The sequence below is a fragment of the Bos indicus genome, chromosome 16 (genome assembly GCF_029378745.1).
Source record: "Bos indicus isolate NIAB-ARS_2022 breed Sahiwal x Tharparkar chromosome 16, NIAB-ARS_B.indTharparkar_mat_pri_1.0, whole genome shotgun sequence".
Lineage (NCBI taxonomy): Eukaryota > Metazoa > Chordata > Mammalia > Artiodactyla > Bovidae > Bos > Bos indicus.
The window spans coordinates 51,841,183-51,850,483 of NC_091775.1; positions in this window are offsets into that span (position 1 = coordinate 51,841,183).

Here is a 9,301-nt window from a genome sequence, read left to right on the forward strand (position 1 = left end):
CCTGCCACCAGGGGGTGGGGGTGCAGTGCAGTGTCTAGACAGCCCTGGGAGTAGGAGGGGTTTTACTTCATCCTGGCTTCCTAGGGGCCTTCTGCATCCCTCTGCCACCTGTGAGGGCGCTCAGTTATCTTCCACAGGCGGGCAGCCCAGCCTCCAGCTCCTGTGTGCAGCCGGTTTCAGAGCTGGGGCCACCATGAAGTTGTTGGGAGGTCTGCCCTGGACCCTTCCCTCGCCCTGCACCCAATCTGGTCTGTGGCCCTGATTGAATTCATGTCAGGTAGAGCCTCAGGCCTGTCCTCCCAGCTGATTCTTCAGACTGGTCAGCCCTGACCTGCAGGCTTCTGCTTCAGAGATGACTTTGCAGGGCTCTGTTCAGGGGCTTCTTAGAGGCCCAGTGCCCAGCCCAGCACAGTGGTGGGGGAGCACAGGCTCTGGAAACAGCCTGGAGCTGGTGTTCAGGAAGAGCACTTCTGAAGCCTTGCCATCTCCGAAGCTGCGCCTTTCCCCAGTGGCCCCTCGGTCCTCCCCAGGGGGTGCAAGGGACACTCAGGCTTCTGCCCTACTGAGTCCCCAGTCCTCCATCCCCACCATGTCCTGGAGGAGCCTCCCTCTCCTTTCCCCCTGCCCTCTCTGACTCATGCAAGGCTGGTGGGGGCACACGCGTCTTCCCTGTGCCCTGGAGGTAGGGTCCTGATGGCTGTTCCTTGGTCAGGACTTCACCCTCCTCACTGGTGCCTGAAGGCAATTTGCCTAAGCTTGTGATTTTTCTGCTGTGGGGCAGAAAGAACTGTTCTGCTTCTGAAACACTGAAGGGTTGCCTGGCTGTAGGCCTGGCCTGGCCTTTAAAGAGCCACACACAGCCATCAGCGCCTCTGTCTCACCTGTGAAGTGGAAACAGTCATAGGAGCAGTCTCAGAGGCCTGTTTGGAGGCTTACGTGAGGTCAGCCACGCAGAGAAGAGTTAAGTGTCTGTGCTGTTACTGTCCATGCCATGACTGGACATGCGTCTGGGCCGAGATCCCCAGGGCTGCATGCGTAGCCTGATTCTGCTCAGAATTCTGGGGTCCTTGAGATTCCGCTACCAAATGCACGCCCTCTGGTGCCCAGACCTGCCCCACAGCTTGTGTTCCACACTCAGCCAGCAGGAGGGATCAACAGTCGTTTTGTGAACACGTGCCAATGCCCTGTGTGGCTGGCTCTGAGGCCCCGACAATGACACCTGTAGGCTAGATGCTTGCTTGCTTGCCTGCCTGCCTGCTCAGGCCCCTCCCCATGGCCCCCAGGCAGCTGCTTGCGCTGTTGGTCCACTGGATATTCTGGCCTCTGCTCTCTTAGGAGAAACTGGTTTCATCTGTGCTGGCCTGTGAGGACCTCATATACCTGGGGGCTGATGAGCTAGGGGACACAAAAATGTGCAGACAGGATTGGGTGCAGTGGACAAAACATCCCTCCACAGGGGCAGGGTGTGGGGCCAGCGTTTCCCTAAGATCTCAGGATCAGTGGTCTGGGCTGTTGGATTTGGTCCAGAGGGACAGCCAGGGAGCCACTGGAGACCGGGGGGATGTGCAGTTTGGCCACTTCAGCTTAGAGAGTCCTGGACACTGACAGCTAGAGCCTCCTTCAGCCTCGCTGCAGCTTTTTGGGGACTGGGAATGTGTCCTCACTGAGCCAGCTGAGAGAGAAGGTAGCAGCCCCCTTCCAGGGAGGCGTCAGGCTGCACCTGACCTGAAGGCACGAGCCCAGGGGCCACGGGCAGTCTTCTTTCAAGGCCCCAGATTTCCCTCTCCTTTAGAGATGCACCTCAGACGGTAAAGCATCTGCCTATAATGTGAGACCTGGGTTCAATCCCTGGGTCGAGAAGATTCCCTGGAGAAGTAAATGGCAACCCACTCCAGTACTCTTGCCTGGAAAATCCCACGGACAGAGGAGCCTGGTAGGCTACAGTCCATGGGGTTGCAGAGTCGGACACGACTGAGCGACTTCACTTTCACTTTCATTTTAGAGATGCTAGCTCATTTCTACCTTGTATTGGCTGTCTTTTCAAATCTTCATTTTTTTCCAGTGGTCTGGAAATGTCCCCTTCATTTCTGATGCAGGGTGTTTTTTCAAAACTATCCTTTTCCTGTTTGGCTTACAATGAAACATTTGGTTTAAATGTCTGTTTTTTGGGCATGTCTTTCTGGTTTGTCTTCTCTATCTATAGGGATGTCAGCATGCTGCTTCTTTTTCCTTTTTTAAAAAATACTCGGCTGCGCTGGGTCTTAGTTTTCGCATGTGGAATCTTTAGTTACAGTATGTGATATCTAGTTCCCTGACCAGGGATTAAACTCAGGCCCCCTTGCACTGGGAATGCAGTCTTAGCCACTGGACCACCAGGGAAGCCCCTCTTATTTTCTTATGAGTCTGGATGTGAGTCAGTCACTGCTTTGTCCTTTTGGTCACATATAACAGAGCCAGGTTTCCCTCACTCTTAGGTGGGGAGTGGGCGGGCTGGGATGGTGTCTATAACATCCCAGCTCTGCTGTTAGCCATGTGTTAATTACATGGCCTCACACATCTGGGACCTGCCTTTCTCTTCCTCCCCAACTTTTATATGCACTCTCCTTCCTTTGCCCCGGTGTCTCTGTTCTGCTCAATTAGGATTCCAGTCTGGCAAATTCTCCCCATGCCTGTTCCCTTCCCTCCTGGAAACCACTCTGATCTTGTGCTGCTCATTTTTTTTTTTTTTTTAAACTCTACACCCTGAGATTTATCCATGCTGCAGAATGCACAAATATTTCATTTCTGTTCATTATGTGCAATTTCTAGTGTGTGTCCCTCAGGCTGACTTGTCCTCACCCCTGGAGGAACACGGGTGGCTGCCATGCTGATCACTGTGTCACCATGAAAACCCTTGTCCATACTCCTCAGGGACCTGTGTGAGGATTTTTCTAGGTGAGAGAACGTGGATCTTAGGGGTGTGCTTACCTAATTTCACCATTATCAGCTTGTTTTTAATGGCTAAAGCAGTGCAGAGAGGTTGTGACTTACTGATGTCTCACAAGTGCTCTGCACCACTGTGTTCTATCTCATGCTCATCTGTCAGTGCCACAGCAGGAACTGGATTTGAGTCTGTTCTGCTCACTGGAGAGGCTGCCGACCACTTCCCAGTCCTATTGGCTGTTTGAGTCTCCCCTCAGATGAACTGCTCATTCACGTTCTTGTACAACTTTCCATCACTATGGCTTTTCCCCCTTGGTTTTCAAGAGCTCTGCAAATACCCAGTTCTGCCCAATGGGACTTTCTGAAATTGTGAAGATGTGCTTTATCTGTGCTGTCTTAGTGTCCTGGGGCTGCCCCAACAAAATCTCAAACTGGGTGTCTCAGAACAGGAATTTGTCCTCTCACAGTTCTGGAGGCTAGAGACCTGAAACCTTTTGTGAGTCTCACTGTACTATTGAGAGAGACCAATACTACTACTCACTGTATTATTGCTCACCTTAATCCGTTATAATTTGATTGCATCTGCAAAGACCCTTTTTAAAAAACTGTTATTTTTTGTTGTGTTGGGTTTTTGTTGCTGTATGTGGGCTTTCTTTAGTCGTGGCGAGCAGGGCTAGGTCCATGGGCTTCTCATTGCAATGGCTTCTCTGGTTGCAGAGCAGGGGCTCTAGGGCGCTCCAGCTTCACTAGCAGTAACCCACAGGCTTAGCTGTCCTTTGGCATATGGAATCTCCCCAGATCAGGGATTAAACCCATGTCCCCTGCATTGGCACGTGGATTTTTAACCACTAGATGGTTAAACCCATTTGGACACCAGGGAAATCCAAAGACCCCTATTTTCAAATAAGGGCACATCCACAGATAACAGGAGTTAGGGCATCAACTTATTCTTTTGAGGAACACAATTCAATCACAGTGGTCACTAGTCAGTAGTAAGTCACTAATAAGTCATTGTGGATACTGTGGTTAGTGTAACTGAGAAATTGCATTGTAAGTTTTAATTAAGTGTTAAGTTTAAATATCCATATATGTTTATGTACTGAACAGCATAGTTCTAGATACATACCCTTGACCATTTAGCTGTCACAAATATTTTCTCCTATACTGTTAACATTGTCAGTAGTGTCCTTTGTTGAAAACATAACCTTAATTTTGATGACATCAGACCTTTTTCCCCTGTAAGTTGTATGTATTTTTTTGGTCTTAAGCAATTCTTGCATACCCAAAGAATACGTAAGTGGTCCCCATAAAATATTTCTTTCAACTGGCTTTATGACTTTACTTTTTTTATGTCTTTAGTTGCCTAGAGGGCATCTTTGTATATGGTGTGAGGTAGGGATCCAACATTTTATATCAGTACCCCAATCTGGTCTGCAGAAACAATCTATCCTTTTCTAGTATGTGGATAGCCCCACATCACATACCACATCCCGGCACATGCATGGGTCTCTTTACAGGCATTGATCTGATTATCTTTTCCTATTGTCATCCTCTATTAGTCTTACCATTATGATCTTAACATCTGTAGGATGAGTTTCCACATTTCACTCTCTTTAAAATGGATTTAGTGAGACTTATGATTCCTACTTATGATTCTGGAAAAGGTCAGTTTTCATTCCAATCCCAAAGAAAGGCAATGCCAAAGAATGCTCAAACTACCGCACAATTGCATTCATCTCACATGCTAGTAAAGTAATGCTCAAAATTCTCCAAGCCAGGCTTTAGCGATATGTGAACGGTGAACTTCCTGATGTTCAAGCTGGTTTTAGAAAAGGCAGAGGAACCAGAGATCAAATTGCCAACATCCACTGGATCATGGAAAAAGCAAGAGAGTTCCAGAAAAACATCTATTTCTGCTTTATTGACTATGCCAAAGCCTTTGACTATGTGGATCACAATAAACAATGAAAGAGATGGGAATACCAGAACACCTGATCTGCCTCCTGAGAAATTTGTATGCAGATCAGGAAGCAACAGTTAGAACTGGACATGGAACAACAGACTGGTTCCAAATAGGAAAAGGAGTTCGTCAAGGCTGTATATTGTCACCCTGTTTATTTAACTTATATGCAGAGTACACCATGAGAAACGCTGGACTGGAAGAAACACAAGCTGGAATTAAGACTGTCAGGAGAAATAGCAATAACCTCAGATATGCAGATGACACCACCCTTATGGCAGAAAGTGAAGAGGAACTAAAAAGCCTCTTGATGAAAGTGAAAGTGGAGAGTGAAAAAGTTGGCTTAAAGCTCAACATTCAGAAAACGAAGATCATGGCATCCGGTCCCACCACTTCATGGGAAATAGATGGGGAAACAGTGGAAACAGTGTCAGACTTTATTTTTCTGGGCTCCAAAATCACTATAGATGGTGACTGCAGCCATGAAATTAAAAGACGCTTACTCCTTGGAAGGAAAGTTATGACCCACCTAGATAGCATATTCAAAAGCAGAGACATTACTTTGCCAACAAAGGTTCGTCTAGTCAAGGCTATGGTTTTTCCTGTGGTCATGTATGGATGTGAGAGTTGGACTGTGAAGAAGGCTGAGTGCCGAAGAATCGATGCTTTTGAACTGTGGTGTTGGAGAAGACTCTTGAGAGTCCCTTGGACTGCAAGGAGATCCAACCAGTCCATTCTGAAGGAGATCAGCCCTGGGATTTCTTTGGAAGGAATGATGCTGAAGCTGAAACTCCAGTACTTTGGCCACCTCATGTGAAGAGTTGACTCATTGGAAAAGACTCTGATGCTGGGAGGGATTGGGGGCAAGAGGAGAAGGGGACGACAGAGGATGAGATGGCTGGATGGCATCACTGACTCGATGGATGTGAGTCTCAGTGAACTCTGGGAGTTGGTGATGGACGGGGAGGCCTGGCGTGCTGCGGTTCATGGGGTCGAAAAGAGTCGGACACGACTGAGCGACTGATCTGATCTGATGATTCCGGCCAAAATGAAGTAACAGGGATCAGAATTACTCTTTCACCTGAAGCAACTAAAAAACCATACAAAATATGTGAAAACAGTTCTAAATACATTGGCTGCAATGAAGGGCCATGACCCCTAATGAGAAAGGAAAGAGATGAACTGTGAAAGAGAGTTCTGTGACTGTTCCAGCTTACTGTCTGGAGGACTTTCAGGATGCAGAGCACAGAGGAGAGACTCAGGCAGAGTCAAGTACTGTCCTGACTTGAGTGGACGGCTCTGGGAGGCCAAGGTGGCTGGAGACTGAGGGGCAGAAATTGGAAGGAAGAGGACGTGAAGATCTGTAGCTTAGGACTGACTAGTGTGTGTGAGGGAATCACTGGGCCAAGAAAGGTAGCAACAAATGGAATCAGAGGCAAAATTCCTGAGTTCAAGCAGGGCCAGGAGCAGTGTCGCTAACAACTAGCCAGAGTGCCAACCCACCCACTGGGGACACTGATTCCATGTAGATCAGTTGCTGGAGGCTGCCCCATAGCTCACTGATATTCTGTTCATTTTTTCTGTTTCATTTATACTTTCTATCGGTATATCTTCTATTTAATACCCTTCTCTTCTTTAATCTCTAATCTACCATTAATCCCATCAGTATATTTTTCATAGCAGATATTTTAGTGCAATCTATAAAAGAACAAATTGATAAATTATACTTTATCGAACTTAACTTTTGACTTTGAAAGATACTGATCAGAGAACAAGACAGACTGCAAGGAGAAAACATCTATAAATCACATATCTGGAAAATATATATACACACTTAACTGGGGATCCCCAAGTAGATTAGTGTGAAGAATCTGCCTGCAATGCAGGAGACACAAGAAACCCTGGTTCAGTCCCTGGGTTGGGAAGGTCCCCTGGAGAAGGGCATGGCAACCCACTCCAGTATTCTTGCCTGGAGAATCCTGTGGACAGAGGAGCCTGGCGGACTACAGTCCATAGGGCTGCAAAGAGTTGGACATAACTAAAGCGACTGAGCACACAGCACAACTTAATTACAACACAGTGTTAAATGCACAAATGATTTGGACACCTCATCAAAGATGACATAGCAACAGCAAATAAGCACCTGAAACTATGCTTCATTTCATTAGTAATTAGGTAAATATACATTAAAAACACATTGAGATACCATGAGACATCAGCTATTAAAAACATTTAAAACTGAAAAGATTAATCACATCAAATGCTGGCAAGGATGTGGAGAAACTGGAACACTGCTTGTGGAATGTAAAATAGTACATCCGCTTTGCCAACAATTTGGCAGCAGTTCCTTAAGAAGTTAAACACACATTTGAACATGTGATCTAATCATCCTGTGCTCAAGCATTAACTGAAGAGATATGAAAGAATATGTCCATATGAAGTTTCATTCTTGGATGTTCACAGCAGCCTTAACTGTAGTAGCTAGAAGCTGGAAACAACCCAAGTGTCCATCAAGAGGTGAATGGATAAATGAAATGGGGAACACCCATACACTGGAATACTTCTCAGCAACAGAAATGAACCAACTATTTATATGTGCAAGATTATTGGTGAATCTCAAAATGAATATGCTGAGTGACAGAAATCAGACTGCCACCCACAAAAAAAAAAAAAAGACAGCACATACTCTATGATTCCATTTATGTAAAATTCTAGAAAATACAAACTAATCTATACAACAGGAAACAGCTCAGTGGTCACCTGATGAGATGGGGGGCAGGTGGAGGGGAGCCCAAGGAGGAATTACAAAGAGGTATAAGCAATTGTTGAGGGTGATACATGTTACCATTGTATTTGTTTTTTGACATACAGGACCTTCCCCCACCAGGGACAGAACCTATGTCCCCTGTTGTGGAAGCAGAATCTTAACCAATGGACTGCCAGTGAAGCCTGTTGTTACTACTGGCGCATGGATGTACACATGTCCGAACTCTCAAACTCTACCCTCTAAATGTCTAGTTATATGTCATTAAATTGTCTTATTTATCCATCTCAGGTTGTTCTATATTCTCCAGCTCTTGAGGAATTAATTATCCTGCTTGATGAATATGCAAGTTACCTTGTGGGAGCTCACCCTGCTTTCAGTCTTTTATTGGTAATACTTGCTCATGGACTGTTCTTTGTCCCGTGTGACCCTGGTGATGGATATGTCCTAAGGGAACATTGGGTCCTGTTTATACTGGAGCCCTGGGGATTCCAATGGTCCAAGACTAAGTATATTTTTTATTTCAGCTTGGGGTTCCCATGCCACGAACGTATAAAATTAAACCTCAAAGAGATGCTGGTAGCCTAAGCACAGACAGTGCACAGAGCGCTCTGTCACCCACCTGGGCACCTTCCCCCTCAGGTATCTGCTAGATGAGCAATTGGTGAGTGTCTCCAGAGGAATGATATTTCTAAATACACTGGGCATACGCAACACAGCCATCTTGGCTGAAAAAGGAGGCCCTAACCCTTTTGAGCTCAGAGTCTGTGAAAGCAGTGGGAAAGAGATGCACAGAGTGCTAAAAACTGTACAGAGCCTTAAGAGCAAGTTGAGGGTGCTACTGGGAGCATAGAAAGGCCAGGGGGAGAAGACATGATGAGGGTGAGCTTTCCTGAAGCCCGTGACATCTGTCTGCAACTCTTAGGGCCTGGACTAAGACCTGAGGTATGAAGTTGCCTTATGCAGAGGTAAAAAAGGTAACGGACAAGCAGTTTTCAGCTGGTAGTCCCCTAAGTTCTAAACAGGAAGCTGGGAAATGTGAGGTAGGTGAGCTCAGTACTGCACTGGGATGGTCAGACCATAATGTCTTTGAATTACATTGGGAAAGCACATGGGGGGGGGGTGTTGTTTTCAAAATGTAAACAGCACTATTATTTGTGGTGGGTGTAAGAGAAATACATGTTCAACATAAACTACGAAGTCAAGGGTGCTTTATTCAAAGTACCCATAACCCTACTGCCCCCGTTCTCACTGCCTCAGTGCTCTGTCCTCCTAGACTTATGCTATACGTACATTTAAATACATAGAGAGCAGAGGAGCCCTCCTTCCTCCTGATTCGTCCCTCACACCCCCCGCCCCCCAACCCAGTCTTTCCAAGTAAATGATTCCTTGTTGCAGTCATGCACTGTCCCTCCCCCACACTATGCTCAAGGGTCCTTAAATACTCTAAGGGTCTGATTCTCAGCCTTTTCTTCCGTGAAAACATCAGTAGTAACAGGACACTGGAACATCAGTAAGGGTGGTCACTCACTGCCCTGGTTTCTGTTTCTCCCTCTCCAACAGCAAGACTATCTTCTACTGGTGCCCAAGGTCACACTTAGTCTACAGAGATATAAAATGCGGCCCCCTCCCCACACGCTGTTTCAAGCACCCTG